Source organism: Arachis ipaensis, chromosome B9 (genome assembly GCF_059453495.1).
Source record: "Arachis ipaensis isolate K30076 ecotype BB chromosome B9, ASM5945349v1, whole genome shotgun sequence".
In the NCBI taxonomy this organism is placed as follows: domain Eukaryota; kingdom Viridiplantae; phylum Streptophyta; class Magnoliopsida; order Fabales; family Fabaceae; genus Arachis; species Arachis ipaensis.
In genome coordinates, this window is record NC_142444.1 from 146,873,596 (window position 1) to 146,888,931 (window position 15,336).

General features: G+C 33.9%; 1 non-coding gene across 1 annotated transcript; it reads left to right on the forward strand.

The window, feature by feature from the left end:
- Positions 1 to 1,964: 1,964 nt before the first annotated feature.
- LOC148546711 (small nucleolar RNA R71) lies at positions 1,965 to 2,068 on the forward strand. Its single transcript, XR_015900429.1, has one exon. It is a non-coding gene; the product is annotated as a small nucleolar RNA R71 (small nucleolar RNA).
- Positions 2,069 to 15,336: the final 13,268 nt, after the last annotated feature.

Below are 15,336 nucleotides of genomic sequence, written 5' to 3' on the forward strand. Positions count from 1 at the left end.
GAAGTGGCTTTAATACCAATTTTTGCTCATGGCTAGGTTCTGGATTATCTTGAGCTAATGATAATGGCAAAGTGTCCTCATTGTGTTCAGAGGGTGTCCCCACACTTGGACCTTGCTCCATGTGCTTCTCTTCTACTTCTTCTTGGTGAACTTCAGCTACAGTTTCATCAATGATGTCGCATTGGAAGATAGAATGATCTTCTGGAGGGTGCTTCATAGCTTCATTTAAACTGAAACTCACTGCTCTGCCATCTATCTCAAAGGAGTAAGTTCCTGAGAATGCATCCAGCTTGAACTTCGAAGTCTTCAGGAATGGTCTTCCTAGCAGGATTGATGATGGTCTTTTTGAGTCATTAGGGGGCATTTCCAGGATATAGAAGTCAATGGAAAATGTGAGCCCCTTAATGCTCACTAATACATCTTCAGCAATTTCAACTACTGTAATAATGCTTTTATCTGCTAATACAAAATGAGCTGCCGACCTTTTTAAGGGAGGAAGCCTCAAAGCATCATATATAGACAATGGCATTATACTAACACACGCTCCTAAATCACACATGCAGTCAGAAAATATTACACCTCCAATGGTACAGTTAACCATGCATGGACCTGGACCTCCCATTAAAGCAGATATAGAACTACCTAAAGGAATAGTTTCTAATTCATTAATTTTTTCTTTATGTATGCATAAATCTTTCAGAAACTTTGCATATTTAGGTACTTGTTGAATAACATCAAAAAGAGGAACAGTTACCTCAACCTTTTTGAAAATTTCTACCATTTTGGGATCAAGTTCCATCTGCTTTCTGGACTTCCGTGCAAGGTGTGGAAATGGGATAGGGATGGCGCCACTTGCAGCCTCTGCATCCTTTGGTGCTCCATTCCTTGGCTGAGCTACTTCTTCTTCAACCTTGTCTTGTACTTCTTCTTCCTCTTCAGCATCTTCCACTTCAACTATGTCTTCAACTGGGGTGTGTTCTAGCGGGCTTGGTTCCTCCTGATTCCTCTCTGGCAGTGTGATTCCGGACCTTAGAGTGATGGTATTGATGCCACCCTTGGGGTTAGGTAAGGTTTGAGAAGGAATTTCACTGGAGCTTGAAGGCTGGTTGGTGGAAGCAGGTAAAGAATCTATTCGGGAGACGAGAGCTTGTAAAGTGGCATTCAGACCATTTAGAGTAGAGTTTAGTGTAGTCTGCATGTCTTGTTGTCCTTGTGCAAGAGAACGAAGCATCTCGTCATTTGATGAGGAAGGGGGATAAGTAATTTGAGGGACCTGTTGTTGGTTGTGCTGGGATCCTTGTGACTGTCTCAGGTGAGGTGCTCTGTAAGGTTAGTTCTGATTTTGCTGTCTGTTGTTGTTATTCCACCTCTGATTTCCTTGGTTGTCTCTGCCTCCTCTGTTATAGTTGTCCCTCCAGCCATGGTTGGAATTATCTCTCCAACCTTGGTTGGAGTTGTCTTGCCATCCTTGGTTATAGTTTCCACCTTGGTTGTAGTTCCCGCCTTGTTGATTGTATCATTGATTCGGGCGGTCATAAAAGTTATGAGTAGCTGCCACAGTGTTGTCTTCTTGTTGGAGCTGCGGGTATTCATTAGTATAATGACTATAATCAGCACAGATTCTGCATACTCTTTGAGGAACTAACTGTTGGCTTTGTTGTGGTGGGGAAGGCTGAGTTTGTTGTTGATTCAACTGCATCTGCTTCAGTAGGTTGGTCATTTTACGTATACTCTGTGTAAGAGCAGTAGTCTCACTGCTAGAGGAAACCTCTGCAACAGTCTTTGAGTGGCTGTTCCTGTGCCTGTGATTTCTAGTGGACTCAGCTAAGTCACTGATCAGTTGCCATGCTTCATCTGCGGTCTTGTACTTTTTCAGAGAACCATTACTAGCACCATCCAGTGTAGTTTTATCCCGATGCTTCATGCCTCGAGTGAAGTAGCTGATCAACACTAACCTGTCAATCATGTGATGGGGGCATGCGTCCAGAAAGTTCTTAAAGCGCTCCCAGTACTCATAGAAAGTCTCCGATTCACCCTGAACAATACAGGACATCTCTTTCCTCAATCTATCTGTGACTTCAGCTGGAAAGTATTTTTTCAGGAATTCTCTCCTGAGCGTATCCCAGTTGGCGACAGTTGCTTCAGGTTGGGAGTAGTACCACTCCCTCGCCTTTCCCTCAAGAGAAAATGGGAAGGCGGTTAACAGAATAGAAGTTTTATTTGCACCATGACGCCTTACAGTAGAACAGGCTGTCTGAAAATCCCTTAGGTACTTGATAGGCTCCTGAGCAAGTAAGCCATGAAACTTGGGCATCATGTTGATTAGTGCAGTCTTCAACTCAAAATCTGTAGCTAGAGTTGGATGATGCACTTGATACGGCTGCAGTGTAAAATCTGGAGCTCCAGCTTCCTGGAGAGTAATCCTCCTAGGTGCTGCCATGTTATCTACACGTGAATCAACTGAATCAGTAGTAAAGGAGCTTGTTTCTTCCTCAGATGGCAGTTCAGATTCGCCCTCAGATGAGACTAGTGAATCGATAACAATCACTTCACCACCCTCAGAGGCTAACCTGCGCCAAGCTCGCCTAATACGTGAAAGAGTTCTTTCAATTTCAGGATCAAATGCAGCTAAGCTCGGATCAGGCAGTGAACGCGTCATTCAATGAAAGAAACATACAGCTCATGGTAATAAAATAAAATAAAATACGCAAATAAAATAGAAATATGTACACTAATTAATAATTCAGCACACAATTGCAACTCCCCGGCAACGACGCCAAAAATTGATGCGTGGCAGAAATTAGACCAATTAAGAGATTATAATATAAGAACAGCGTTGCGAGTATAGCTCTTAACCAGCAAAAATCTGCCTCATCAATTTAGAAAGGTTGTCACAAAAGTTTAGAATAAAAATACTGGGAGTATGAGTCCCAGGTCGTCTCCCAACGAGTTGCTAGAAAGGGTGTTAAGTTATTAATCAGAAGTTTTCCAAGAATTTTGAGAGTTGAATAATAGAAAATAAACAATTGTAATTAAGTACAATGAAAATTAAAAGGAATTTATATTATTCAAAATAAAAAGTCTTGACTGCGAAAATGATTAATTGGAAGTTCTATCCTTGTTAGAATTCTCTCAAGTGTAGTATAAAGAGGTTGTTATTTTCACTTAGTTAACCCTTAATAAATAAAGGAAAGTCAAGTGATTGAGCTAACCCTTATTCGCAAATCCTAGTCCTCTCCCTTGGAAAGGTCTAGCGTTAGTAAATACAGAATTAGCCAACAACTTCCAATTTAACTAACCACTTGAGCATTCCAACTCAAGTGTCTCCTCTTAATCAACCCCCATGTCAAGTAGGAAATCTACTCTATTGACATGGATACCATCTTTGTTATTGGGAGTTTGGAATAGAAAAGAGACATGATAATTTAAATAAAATAGTGATTCAAAATTAATTAAAAGTAAAAGTAATCATTTGTATTAACAATCCATGAAAATAATCCAATAGTAACTTTAAACAAGAATTAAGAATATGGAATAATTAAAGGAGTAAGAAAACAAACTAGAATAGTATCTTCAACGGAGGTGATGACTCTTCAATATCCAAAAGCAAAAGCATAAAACTAATAATCTATGAATGTAAAGAAAACCTAGAGGAAGAGTGATTTTCTCTCTAGATTCAGATCTAAAAACCTAAAACTGTGCTAATGAGAATGTCTGTTGAGTCTCTGCAGGTTCTCTGGCTCTAGTCTGTGTTTTTGGGCCAAAAACTGGGTCAAAACTCGGCCCAAAATCGCCCCCAGTATTTTCTGTTATTTCTGCAGATCGCGCACGTCACGCGTACGCGTCAGGCACGCACACGCGTCATCTTGCAAAACTCCAATCCACGCGTATGCGTCAGGCACGCGCACACATCACTGCAAATTTCTCCATATCGCGCGCTCGCGTGAGCCATGCGTGCGCGTCGATGCTCGCTAGTTATCTCCTTAGTTTCTTGTGCTCCTTCCATTTTTTTGCAAGCTTCCTCTCCATTCTCTAAGTCATTCCTGCCCTATAAAGCCTGAAACACTTAACACACGGATCACGGCATCGAATGGTATAAAGGAGAATTAAAATATACTAATTAAAGATCTCTAGGAAGCAAGTTTTCAACCATAAAACAAAACTAGGAAGGGATTGTAAAATCATGCAAATGATATGAATAAGTAGGTAAAGACCTGATGAAACCACTCAATTAATCACAAGATAAACCATAAAATAGTGGTTTATCAGTAAACAACCGACGCATGAGCTCATGTCCTGCTTAGGACAGACATGCATCATATTATTTGCGTATTTGTATTTGGTTGTATTTTGCTTGTTGTATTTTCTCTGTGAATGTGCTAGTTGTCTTATTCTTCCTTGCTTGTGTGTTCAATTGGATCTTTGGTACTACTAGTTTACGTATTAAAGTGTTTAAGAATTATTGTTGTAAATGAGTTTTGTTCTAAGTTCAGAAATTTTAATGAAAGCAATTAATTGTCTAAAGTAAAATTAGAATGTATTTTCAAAGGCTTGAGAAAAGAATAGTTTTACCAATTAAAGTCAATTATTCGCATTTTGTTCATTACTTTTACGGCATTCACTTTTCCTATTGAGAACATGCGAGGACGACGTTCTCACCCCACTAGAGATTTTTCTTTCAGCAATAGGTTCAGGAATCCTTGGCATGGAGCTGCGACTGAACATCGGAGCTATATATATGTAAATATGTACTCCGTATTTTCTGTAGTTGGTTTAGCCTTAGACTTTTCCCTCGCCATTTATTGCCTTTGATTTTTTTTAGAGGGGTAGGACTTGTATTTGAGAATCTTGGAATAAGTCTATGTATATATTGCTATGTGAGTATATATATTTTTGTGATTAAGAGTTTTAAAGTAAAGACCTTTCGATTTCTTGACTAAAATTTCGGTTCGTATTTGTGAAGGCTCAATATTAAATAAGGATAGTATAAAATAAAAAGGTTTAGAGGTAAGTAACGCCTAAGCTTTTAGTATGATCATGAGGTGCTAAAAGTTAGGGTGTTACATTATGGTACCAGAGCAGTTCGTTCCTGTTAGAGCCTTGGGAATGGACTGACTATGCTTCACTGCATATTCTGAGTGTCTATCATGCGATAGGACTTGTCTTAATGGCAAGAGTTTAGATTTTATATGCATGATTGACCGTTGATTAGCACTGTTAGCTTACCGTTGCATTCCTCATAGTATTAGGTCTGGCCAACTTAATACTAATGATTTATGTATATGGGAACACTAATGGGTTGTCATGGACGAAATAGGAATAATAAATAATGCGAAATACGGGGTTTGGGGACGTTAGAGGTTATGAAGATAGCTTGGTTTCGAAGTATAACCCTTATTCGTGCTAATGTGGATCTCTTCCTTGATTGTTTGCTGTAAAATTCTTTGTTTCGAACTTCCTTCTTGGGATATGATTGATTTATATTCTAACCATATCTTATCGCCAATGCATATCCTTGATTGACTATGTTCCTATGCATTGCTTGGATCTTTTGGATCATTCACCATTATCGCTATTTACCTATCATTGTTTTGTGCATCTTTGTTAGAGTCTAATTTTAAGCATCTTTCTAAAATCTCTTTAACATAGTACTTTTTCTGTTACCTTCATAAGATATAATTTCTTTTACATTTGAAAAACTGAACACGCAAAACCTTTCTATTTCATTTCTTTGGTATTTCTTAAAATGGAGTTGATAAGAGTCTTTTTCATTTTATATCAATTTTCGAGAGCAAAAATTTTTGTAAGATGGGTAGAATATAACAACTCGAGTTTTTAAAATTTAAATAATGAGTGATTTACGATTTATTATATTTGTTAATAATTTTACTTAATAAAAGTTATTTTTCTAAAAATAATTAAATTAAATTTTATGATACTTTAAATTTAAAATTTATAAAAATTTTAAACCATTTTTATTACAATGAGATGTTTCAAAAAATATATATAACTAATATAAAAAAAATTATTATTGTTATTATTATTTTTATTATTATTATTTCTTGGTTTCAAGCAATTAGCCGAAACCATTGAATGGAACAAAGAGAAAAGAAAATTAAATGTGGTTTATATATATATACACATGAGCATTCATTACATTAATTGGTCATTTCTAAATTATTCATCATCATCACCATCGAATCATGCACAAAAGGAAAAGGAAATTAGGAAACGTGACTTAGTATATATATATATATATATATAAATAAAAGCATGACACCTGCTTTCTTTCATTAATTGGCTATGCCACCTAATAAAATTTACACCACAAATCCCCATCAATCATAACATTCATCCTTTCAATTTATTCATGTCATGTCATGGGCAAGAAAAAGAAAGAAAGACCGAGAGAGAGAATTTGAGCTTCCATGGAACCGTAACCCTCACCAAAGATTTTAACTTTGATTTTTTGAGATTCGTAACTTCAATAAAAAATCTAATTTGATAAAAGTGTTCGTATCCTACTTTTTTACATATTGGTATTACTTTTGTCCAGTAGAAGTTGACAATGCCATAGCTTTTCTTTCTCTTAAGTTCGACCAATTAGAATTTTAGGAGGCACAAATAATTTCTGACGTTTTCTTCTTCAGCAGCTCGATCAAAAAGTTTTTTCAAAATCTTCGTTGACTTTGATTTCGTATGGAGGTAGAGATTTTGTTTTTAAAATTATAAATTTTTAATTCATGAATACTCAAAAGCTTAATGAGTAATTGCAAATAGTTTATGACTATCTGGATTGGTTGAATAACGAATTTGTGTTAGATTTGTGATTGTAAAAATAATTGAATTTGATGAATATGTGTTTGATTTTCTAAATGTTTGAGAATTATCGAAACTGTGGCTGTGAAAAAATTATGTGTATGCTTTGGTAAAATGATGTAAGAATTGAGTACTGGTTTGGATTGAGATAAGTTAAGGAATGATGGAAGTAAGCGAGCCGTGAGGGTGGTGAAGTCTATTTTAAGGAGAGATTCGACCAAATTTTTATAAAAATATACAAAAAAGTAATTTTATTTTGGAAACCTGATTTACAAGTTTATTTTGAAAAATGACTCTATGTTAAAAAAAGATTTGGTTTACATATTTACTCGTAATTGAGAAAAGGGTTTTTGTATTAAAAATTTGACTTATTGGAAGTGATTTTCGAGAATTGAAAATGGTTTGAAAGGGACCCTTGAAGGATGGCAAAATCCGGATTTTAGAGGAAATACTGCTGAAATTTTATAAAACTCCGAGGCTTGTTTAAAGCTTTATCTAAAAGAAAGTTGAGTTTAAAAACTATATTATTTGTTTTTGATTTGTTAAGAAAATAATAAATTATGCTATGATTTTAAATTGTGAGGAAAAGCATTTTGTTTTGAGATCTTTTATTAAGAAACTGAATTTTTCTTTAATTAAACGTTAAAGAAGTTTGGGTATATGAAAATTAAAGGTTTTAATGCTAAGACTGAAAGTATACCTATATGATGATGGGGAGGTAAGAGTGATTGATTATTTGGTGATGTGGAGGTATGTGTAATTAAGCGGTGATGCGGAGGTACGTTTAATAATGTAGGTGATGTGGAAGTGTGTGTATGTAATTGGTAATGTGGAGGCATAATAAAGAGAAAAAGAATGAAAAGTGCTAATGCGGAAGTGCCCGCCTGACTGATAGCCTAAGGTTGCTAATGTGGGAATGTTCGCCTAACTGATAGCCTGTTTCTACCGTGATGCCAAGATATCCTAACTGACATATCCATGATGATACTTGTGCCTGACTGACACGGTAAAGAAACCATATTCGGGGTTCGTCCCGAGTAACGTTGGGTTGCAAGTAGACAACCGACGCGTGAGCTCATCTCCTGCTTAGGACAGACATGCATGATTTATTTGCGTATTTGCATTTGGTTGTGTTTTGATTGTTGTATTTTCTCTGTGATTGTGCTAGTTGTCTTATTCTGCATTGCTTGTATGTTCAATTGGATCTTTGGTACTATTAGTTTGCGTATTAAAGTGTTTAAGAATTATTGTTGTAAATGAGTTTTGTTTTAAGTTCAGAAATTTTAATGAAAGCAATTAATTGTCTAAAGTAAAATTAGAATGTATTTTCAAAGGCTTGAGAAAAGAATAGTTTTACCGAGTAAATTCAATTATTCACATTTTGTTCATTACTTTTACGGCATTCACTTTCCCTACTGAAAACATGCGAGGACGACATTCTCACCCTTCTACAGATTTTCCTTTCAGCAACAGGTTCAGAAATCCTTGGCGTGGAGCCGCGACTGAACATCAGAGCTATATGTAATTATGTATCCGTATTTTCTGTAGTTGGTTTAGCCTTAGACTTTCCTCTCGCCATTTATTGTCTTTTATTTTTTTAGAGGAGTAGGACTTGTATTTGAAATTCTTGGAATAAGTCTATATATATATTGCTATGTGAGTATATATATTTTTGTGATTAAGAGTTTTAAAGTAAAGACCTTTCAATTTCTTGACTAAATTCTCGTTCGTGTTCGCGAAGGCTCAATATTAAATAAAGATAGTATAAAATAAAAAGGTTTAGAGGTAAGTAACGCCTAAGCTTTTAGTACGATCATGAAGTGCTAAAAGTTAAGGTGTTACATATTTTTTTTCTCAATTTCAATTATAATTTCCATCATTTTATTTTATTCTATCATGAATTATATTTATTGGTTTGGATATTGATGTAGCTTATTAGGTGAACAAAAATGTTTGATAACCAAAAGAAATTAACTAAAAACAGTCAGAACTTATTTAATTTAATATTTATTAATGTTCAATAAGATAAATTTTAACTTTTTTTTTTATCTTCCTAATATTATCGTATGTAAATTGATATATTATGAATTGATGATGTTATTCAATAATTTCTGTTTTGAATCATAAGTATTTATAATTGTTTTTAATACTTTTGAATAATTGACCAACATTTAAATGATTATTGATTTACAATGACTTGGGAAAGAATTTGTAAATAGAGTTAGTTATTATGAACACCAAAAATTAGAGATAGACAAACATAATTTTTGTGACTAAATTCAAAGAACAACTTCCTTTTCTTATGTAATTTTGAACTAAGAGATTAGTACATATACATTATTAATGAGTGTTGGAAGATCTCAAATATTTGAAAACTAAATAATAATTTATTTGTGATTTGTTATATTTATTTATGATTTTATTTTTGAAAAGTTATTTTTATCAAAAATAATTAAATTAAAGTGATGAGACTTTGAATTTAAAATTAATTAGAGCTCATATAATTTTCAATATAATTGAATATTTTTTTATTTAAAATTTAAAATTTTAGTAATTAAAAAATAATGATGATTTGTTAATTTAATTTAAATATTAAAATTTTGAATTTAATTTCATGAATAAAAGAAAATTAATTTGATTACTTCTAATTTTAAATTAGAATAATCATTTGAAAATAATTTGTAAGTTGATAAATAAATAGTATTCTCAAAAGAAATTATATTTAACTATATTTGATTTTAAATTACTACTCTATCTCCTAATTTTATTAAAATTCTCAATTTTATCATTACTTCTCTTTACCGAAAATTAACCCTAACATTAACACAACACACTCACCTCACTCCCTCTAACCTCAGCACCACCATCCCTTTTTTTCACACACCCTCACCCACGAAAAATGAAGAAGAAGGGAAAGAGAGAAGAGATGGCTCAAGGAAGAAGAAGAAGAGAGGGAGAAGGGGAGGAGGAAGGGGACGGTGATGGCAGGGTTGGGAGCCATCGTCGCCATCGAGCACAAAGAGAAAGAGAGACGGTGACGCGAGGAAGAAGAGGATTGGATAGAAGGTTGAGGATTCCATTCGATTCAAATTCTGATTGCGGTGTGAACGAATTAGTTTGAGGATTCTCTATCGTTGCATCACAGTTTCTCTCTGATTGTGAAGTGTAGTGGACACTATATCCCAAGAGTGTGGCGGATACTATATCCCAGATAGCGCTGTCTCCAGTGAGATGGTAGAAGGTTGAGGATTCCCTTCTATAAGGTTGAGGATTCCTTTCTTATTGTTCCTCTTTGAGATGCATGACAGAGAAACAATGTCCAAGTTAGCTACTAGATGTGTCAGATCTGGCAGTTTAACCAATACGTAAGCTCACGACCAATAGGACAGACATGCATCATACTATATTTTTTTTAAATTGATTGGGTCTGCATAATTACTTAATTTGCCTAATTGATATTTTGTTAACTTCTAATTTTACTACTTGTCGTAATTATTCTCTATGTGTGATTGTTTGATTGTCTGACTGATTACTTGTGATTGTGACTTGTTGGTTCGGATTATGATGGAGTGTTGTGGTAAATTTTGGGCCGGAGGGCATGGTTGATTTGAGTTATATGTCTTGATGTATTGTGGTGTATTTTTAAGCTGAAGGCCGTGATTAAGTAAGTTATATGCCTTGATAAGTTTGGTAAAATTGTTTCTTTGGTATATAGTAAAATGTTACGAATTATTGTTGAGATTAGAAAATAAAATATGAAATTGGATTTGAGATGATTAATTGTTATTGTTCGAAAAGTTGTATGAAGATAGGATTTTTAAAATGAGATTGATGAGGATTACAACTTAAATTTGATATAAATTAGAGTTTCGATTTTTTTTGTTTTGGATGAAAAATCACATAATTTAGAATTAGTGAGTAATATGCTCAATGACTTAGATTTAAGGAAAGGATAGTTTAACAAAAAGATTCATAAGACAAGCAATGATCACTGCTGTAAACAAATTCTCTTTTATATATCCTTTTATGACAATTCTAAAACCCTCTGGTGAGACTATGTGATTAGGTTCTCACCCCTTACAACCTTATCTTTTTCAAAAAAACGGACGGAAAGTCTATGAAGATTTTACCGAGCATTCAGTTGTACTTTAATTGTTTTATTTTCTTAGATATTTTTTCCTCATCTTTGTTATTGTTATTTATATTTTGTAAAGAGGGATAGTAGTTGTGATTTTATGCTATGGCTTTATATATATGTATATGCTTGTATAATTATTCTTGTGAATGTAATAGTATTATGATAATTTGTATCTATGTACTTGGTTAAAGAAAAATATTTCTGATTTTTTAAAGAAAAATTAATGAGGAATTGCAGGTAAAGGCTCTTACTTATTATTATTATTATTATTATTATTATTATTATTATTATTATTATTATTATTATTATTATTATTATTATTATTATTATTATTATTATTTATATAGAAGTGGTCATAATAATCTCGCTATCAGAGTGGCCAGCCAGAAGCGTGACATTCTGGTAGTAAGAGTGTTACATTATGGTATTAGAGCAGTCTTTCCTGTAGAGCCTGAGGAATATAATGACTATGCTTCAATTGCATACTCTAAGCGTCTGTCATGTTGTAGGTTTTGTCCAGATGACAAGAGTTAGAGTTTTATGTGCATGACTGTTTATTAATTAACTCTGTTAGTTTACCGTGAACATTTGATGATATTCGGTTTAGCCAACTTAATGCTATTAGATTGTGTATCTGGGAACACTAATAAATTATCATAGGCAAAATAAAATCGATAAGTAACGGTAATGGCTAAGTTTGGAAACATTAGGTATTCTTCTTCGATGGGTTTTTAGTTGACAAATGTGCTTTAATTGTACTCTTAGTTATCTCTTGGATTTTTGAAATCACAACTCTTGACTGTGCATTCCTCTACATGAACTAAGTAACCCCTTGATGTGATACGAACGTACTTTGCTATGATATCTCATAATCCATTATATTCTCTCGAAGTGTTTGTCTCAGACCTTTTTAAAGATGTTTTGATTGATTCTTATACAAGATTTTTCTCGATTTTGCATTTTTTTTTATGGACAATACAATTCCTTGAAAAACTCCGAACTTGTTTGGTTGAATATATCTTTTCTTGTAATTTTCTCCTAAAGTTCTTGTTTGGATTCTCTTTGAAGAAATTTTGATTCAATTCTTCTCTTGGTTGAATGTATCCATAACAATTTTTTAATTTTGATAAGGTCATTTTGAATTTAACATGCACTCCTTTATATGAAGCTTTGAAACATCTTTATGTAGTTAAAATTTGTTTGTTTGTAATGCACCACTTATTTTTCTATTGATCTAGAGAAAAACTTTACCTCAATTTTTTTTTAAATAGAATTCGATTTTCTTCTAACTTTGTTGCAACTTTTATACACATTTTTTTATTTGATTATATATCTAAATATCTTTCAAGATTTTTAAGAAAATATCTTTTTCCTTAGACCTATTTAATTTCTATTTTACAATTTTTGCACAATTTATTGCAACTTGAATCCGTATTGACATAATGTCAGATTTATGCTTTTGTTATTTCCTTTGAAAAGTGTTTATTTCGTACCCTTCCTTTTAGAGCATGAAGATAATTTTTCCTTAAGTTTTTCATTCTTTATGAATGTTTCATTCAATTGTGTTCCTAATCATTTTTTTGAATATTGTAAACGATGCCATTGACTTTAGTCATTTTTTCTTGTGAGCCTTGTACTTCTTTGGTTTAGCTTGGACTTATTCCAAACTAACGCACTCTTTTTCCTTTTCTTGTTCCTATCAAAGTTCTTTGATTCAAAATTCTTTTTTAAGATGGCAGGTTGATTTTCTCTCTGGCATACTTTATTATTTTTCTATATCCTTACTTACTTGAGATTTCAACCTTTTTTCTAAATTCTTGTAAACACCATTCTTAATTTTTGTTCTTCTATTCCTAAGTTTTGTATCCTTCGAGTTAACTCAAGCTTGTATCGGCGTAACATACGATTCCTAGATATAACCATCAATACATTAGTTCTTTATGGCACTAAGTTGTGGAGCTTTGATTCTCGCAAAAAAATTTTGTTGATGTCAGATTTATGATTGGTAATAGGTTTACAAAGTGATTGATGAGATTAAGAACTCTCAGATGAGTTGTGAATTTAAGCTATGTTAAAGCTGGGAAAATTGAAATCTTAAGACTTGATGTGAAACTGGTTATTACCATGGATATATTGGATGTGTGCCACAGAATAGAAAAGGAGATTATAAAGTAAGAGTGTACTTGGAGAGTGATAAATGAGTTAGAAATTAAAGCGCCTAGTGTTTAATTAGTCAAGGGAACAAGAGTATTGGCATGTTAACCACATTGTTTTAGCATATATTTATCTTAAAAAATTTGCACCCTGTTATGCTTCTTCTTCAAATTTTAGTAAAGTGTTAAAACTATGCAATATTTTGTATATTAAGTTAATTTTCGAGGGCGAAAATTTTTGTAGATGAGGTAGAATGTAAGATATTGAATTTTTAGAAATTAAATAATAAGTTATTTATGATTTATTATATTTATTTATGGTTTTATTTTTGAAAAGTTATTTTTACCAAAAGTAATTAAATCAAAGTTACGAGACTTTGAGTTTAAAATTAATTAGGACTCATATAATTTTCAACACAATTGAATATTTTCTTATTTAAAATTTAAAGCTTTAGTAATTGAAAAATAATAAAAATTTGTTAATTTAATTTGAATATTGAGATTTTGAATTTAATTTCATGAATAAAAGAAAATTATTTTGATTACCTTTAATTTTAAATTAGAGTACTTATTTAAAAATAATTTGTAAGTTGATAAAAAAATAGAATTCTCAAAAAAATTATATTGAACTATATTTGGTTTTAAATTACTATTCTATTCCCTAATTTAATTTTATTAAAATTTTCAATTTTACTATTACCCATTTTTACCCAAAATAAACCCTAACCCTAACACAACACACTCACCTCACTCCCTCTAACCTCAGTGCTGCCTCCCCCTTTTTTCCACACACCCTCACCCACAAAAAATGAAGAAGAAGGAAAAGATAGAAGAGAGGGATTGAGGAAGAAGGAGAACAGAAGGGGAAGGGAAGGAGGACGGGGACGATGTTAGCAGGATGGAGCCATTGTCACCGTCGAGCACGAAGAGAGAGAGAGAGAGAGAGAAAGAAGGGTAGGGGAAGGACCGTGCGAGAGAGAAGGTGATGCAAAGAAGAGGAGGACCGTGAGCCGTCGTGCTCATCATCATCGCGAGAAGCCATTTCTGTCAGCGTTGCGGGTCGTCGTCGTCACTGTTGCTGACCTGCTGCACCGCCATCGAGCCGTTGTGCCACCGCAAGAGCTGCCCAGAGCCGTTGCTACCGTCACCAAGGACCGCTGTTGAGAGGAGCAGAAATGGGAGAGGTTGGTGCTGCGGGAGTCACTATCGGAGGAGGAGGAGACCGCGATTCTGGTCACGGAAATCGACGCTGACGTTGCTGGAACCACCGCCAGAGTTACTACTGCTTTGTTCCGTCATTTGTCCTTAGTTACAGTAAGTATTTTTATTCCGGGACCGTCGCCGTTAGTATTCTATTATAATCTGTTAAAAATTTTGAGGTAATAATGTCTCAAAGCCGTGCTACTACGCTTGCATGCTGCGTTTGTGGCTGTCACTGTTGCGAGGAGTCATCGGAGCTACTAGTACTGTTGTTGTTATTGTTGTGTTTATGTTGTTGCCGTTGGTTCAGTCGTGTGGTTGAGTCATGATCGATGTAGGGAGTTTTCTGAAAAAATACTTTTATTTCGAGCAATTGTTATAAATCGATATCCATGTGAAAAATGTATTTTTCTGTAATTGTGCGAGTCTTATAGATTGAATTGGGCTGTGCTTGATAAATGTGTTTGATTAAATGCTCAAATAGAATGTGGCTGCCTTGTGTGACTAATTGGTGAAGTTGATTTGTCTGTGGTTATGAGCTGTAATTGGTTTACTGATTGTCAGAAAAGGTTTGATTGAAACATGATTATATAGAGTTGTGGTTATGTTTGATTGTGATTATGATTGAGGTTGTGGAGATGGTGGTTCGTCCTGCCCATGGTAAGGACGGTGGCTTTGTCTAGCTCACGGAGAAGCAAGTTGATGTTGAGGATTTCCTCTCTTGTGTTATGGTGGACAAGTGAGGTTGAGGATTTCCTCTCTTGTTACACCAGAAGATTGGATAGAAGGTTGAGGATTCCATTCGATTCAATTTCTGATTATGGTGTGAACTAGTTAGGTTGAAGATTCTCTATCATTGCATCATAATTTCTCTCTAATTGTGAAGTGTGGCAGGTACTATATCCCAAGAATATAGCGAACACTATATCCCAAATAGCGCTGCCTCCAGTGAGATGGTGGAAAATTGAGGATTCCCTTCTTATTGCTCCTCCTTGAGATGCACGACAGAGAGACAATCTCTGGGTT